This window comes from Condylostylus longicornis, unplaced genomic scaffold (genome assembly GCF_029603195.1).
Source record: "Condylostylus longicornis isolate FDR11 unplaced genomic scaffold, ASM2960319v2 ptg000005l, whole genome shotgun sequence".
Lineage (NCBI taxonomy): Eukaryota > Metazoa > Arthropoda > Insecta > Diptera > Dolichopodidae > Condylostylus > Condylostylus longicornis.
Window position 1 is genome coordinate 206,383 of NW_026577974.1, and position 4,081 is coordinate 210,463.

A 4,081-nucleotide genomic window follows, 5' to 3' on the forward strand; every position below is an offset into this window, starting at 1 on the left:
AAGTTTATATGTATGTTCATGTATAGATGCATAGAAATGTATCTGCTTTCAAATTTATATTAATTTTAATGCGATTTTATTATCATTTGGAAATAAATAAAGATAGACGTTTTTACTTACATATATACATGTTTATACTTCTAAAATTTAATCAGTCACTATTTTACTCTTAGATAAAATAGATTTTTAATTCGCGATGTATTAAGCTCTACGTATATCACTTTTCACTACACTACATTCAATATATACTATATATGTATACATATGTATTTCAACCTATTTATGCAGAAAACTTAAAGGACTTAAATTTTATATGAATTATGCCGTACTTATAAGATATATAACGAGAACTTTCAAAAGTTAACAAAAGTTAACTTAAAACAATTGTAGTTAAATATATAACATATGATACATTCATGCAAAAACTTGAGCCGTACAAAGGTATCTTAAGGCCACTCTAGTTAGCCCTGTTAAAATTTGATTTGATGTGATCTATCAGAAACTAAGATATGTATTTATTTGTATAATTGTACCTTAAAGCATTCTAATGTTCTGGAACTTTACTTTTTATTGATAAAATATTTCATTAAAAAACAAGTAAATTTAAGGCTTTTCCGTCGGCATATTTTTATCAAATTAAAAATATATTAAAATTTACTTTATATACATAAACAGGATGTTTTGCGTAAGCGCGCTGATAATTAATTTAAAAGCCATAGTTTTCGAGATACAACTCGTCGAAGTCAGAATTTTTGTTTTATTTTTGAATTTTTTTTTCAAAACTCGAGATTTCTCAAAAATTTTTCTTATTATTTTTTTTTTTCGATGCGCTTTGATGAAATCTAAAAGTTAAACGTGTTAAATGTGTTCAAAAAACATGCAAAAAATGCAAAATGCATTTTTATAAAATGCACAAAAATGAAATTATTTGCTATCTTATGCCAACACCTTATGTATAGTATTTGTAGTAGTAGAACTAACTTATGTGCTCAGATAAAAAAACATGCAGCATTTTATTTTGCATAATGTATTAAAATGTATTAAATTAAAAATAATTGAATAGGTAAGATAAATCATCTTACATGCAGGTATTTAAATAGAAAAAATACAAAATAAAATGAAAAAAAATTATTTTTATTGGAGCTATTTGCAATATTCGTAATTTTGATATACATATAGGTAAATACAAACATACATGTATGTACATGCATTTAGATCATTTTTACGGAAAATCAAAATTTAATTATGTATTTTAATCGATTTGTGAGGTTGGACTGAATGTTGTTACAGGGTAGATTTTAGAAAAACAACTGATTTCTTCTTTGTTTATATTCAATGAATAAAAACAACAGATGCATTTCATACATACATATATAATGTAGGCATGTACGTATGTACTTTTCAAATCTGTAATACTAAATAACTTAATAATTTTTAAATTACATGTCAAATAAATTTTTAGCAATTGTCAATTCCTGCCGCAATATTAATATAAACAGTAGCTGTTAACAGTAGTATTATAAAATTTTAATAAGTAAATTTAATTTTAAGAAAAATTTTTATTTAAACCATATATTTAAATTATATTTAATGAACAAAATATAATATAAATTTAGTTCAATATAAGTCATTAAAACGCATCCTTCGCTTTTTTTAATCTTTTACTTAAGAGTTAGTTTTACAAAAGTTATAATTTTTATATATAGTTACTTAATACATAAAGACATTATGCTACCGTAAAACTATCATAAAAACGTTAATTTTAATGGCTATCTACGAGTATATGTTGAAATAATTTTACATTTTCATCACGTTCTTTTCTTTCATGCCTAATTTATGTCTCAAGGTATGGTAAGCCTTATTCTGCATTTAAAATGTTTTTTTTATATACTTATGTATATAAATATAACACACTTATTATTGTACATAATATATAAATTTTTTTTCTTATGTTGTAAGTGAAGTTCCCGTGCTTTATAAGGGACGACATTTTTCAAGTAACAAATCAACCTTAATAGGATTTTTGCACAAAAATGGTAATTGACGTCATGTTGTCACCTGTTTTTGAATTAATTTATAGAAAATATTATGGGGAATTAAGATCAATATCGAAAAATGAGGAAATTTAATTTTATTTAAAAAAAAAAGTTTTGTATATGTATGTATGTATTATATACAATATCACGTTGTATTTCAATATCAAATATTCAATTTAGAACTGAATTATTTTATTACACAAAAATTTTAAATTTAATTTTCTTTAAGGAGATATCGGATTCTTCTTAAGATTACTATTTTTTCATTATAATTTCGAAATATATTTTAATTAGTTTTGATTATAATTATTTTGATTGTGTGCAAGTATAATTATGTAAATATTAACAGTAAAAATTATATAAATGCATATTAGCTACTTATTGTGTTTACAGAATCTCAAAAATCTCTTCACTTAATATGATAGAACTTCTTATACGAGTAATTAATTATCTTTAATATAAACTCATAAGGAAGGTAAAAGGTTATGCTTCGTTAAATAGTTTTTAAGTAGTGAAATCTGATTAATATAATAATTCATCCACTTAATTACTACTTAAAAAAGTTTGACCTTTTGTTTATATCCTGGATCTATGATATTTTTAAAGTTTTATGTTTGGTAAATAAACTTTTATTTTTATTAAAACAGAACCTCTATTTTATGTAACCTTTCACTAATAAATCCACTAATACTCTGATTTTTCGGTAAGTTTTTATTTTCAATTTATAGAGCATCTTGCGTTATAAAACTGATTTGAAAATAATAATTTTAGCTATTTTATCAATTGAATAAATATCAAATTGATAAAATTTTATTGATATTTAAAAATACAATAACTTGAACGAAATGTAAAAATTTAAGTAATTATTTGCATTTTGGTAAAACTTAGGTTATAGTGAAATTCTTTTCTGTATGTATACATTATTATTTGTTTAACTTTGTGTATAAATTTTCAAATTGTACTTACATATGTATATAAACATAAATATATGTATGTATGTTTGTATGCAAGGTATCTAAAAAGAATTTTGAAAAATGAAATGATAATTTCCCGAATTCGTAACATCGCAATAAAATTTTTAAAATTAAATCTTAATTTGCGTTGTTACATATACATATGTATATATTTTGTGTATTATAAACATATGCACTTTATTAAATCTGATTTTGTTCTGTCAACTGTAAAAGCACTTCGACTTTCCCGACGGATTCCGCCTTGGTTTGAGGCTTAAGGTAGCTTACTGGAAAATTTTGCATTTGCCCAGTTTTCCCTTTCTTTTTTGAGAGACTCTAAATTATAAAGTAATTATAAAAAGCACATTGTTTTCGAAACTTTTTTTTGGTTTAATAACTTTTCAAATATTGATTCACATATATTTGCTTATCAAACAGTAACAAAATATGAAGTAAAGTCCTTGTGTCTGAACTCAAATTATGTCTGAAATTTGCGGTATTTATGTTGAATAGCTTATTGTGTCATCTTCTTAGCACATGTCTAAAACTACTGTTTAAACTAACACAGCCAATGTTGTAGCCTACTTTTGATAAAGTCAGCTCAAAATTTTTTTTGTCTTTAGTTTATTAATTACAAGCTATTGTGGAACTAATATTTATTACTAACGAAAATCTACGCGCTGGAATGCCGACGAACCAGTACAGCTACACCCTGTATAAGTTAATATGATAATTTATTTTAATGTACTGTTGACATAACAAAACTTTAACATTGATAACTACAAAGTAACTATTTGCAATATGTACATATACAAATTCATATATTAAACAAATTGCATGTTTACGTATGTATATAAAATATTCAAAAATTAACGTATATTATTATTTGAATCTGTGTATGTATATGTATACACATTCATTAAAGTTTTGTAAGCTTGCATTGCAAGTACACAAAAATCGTGCAGGCGTAGCAGGCATGTGAGCCTGCACTACAAGGGTGTTGATATTAGCTTTATTTTCTTATATCTCCGTATATGGTATGCTCCATGATATAATTATATTTTAAAATTTTTAAAATTTTTCAATAATTGA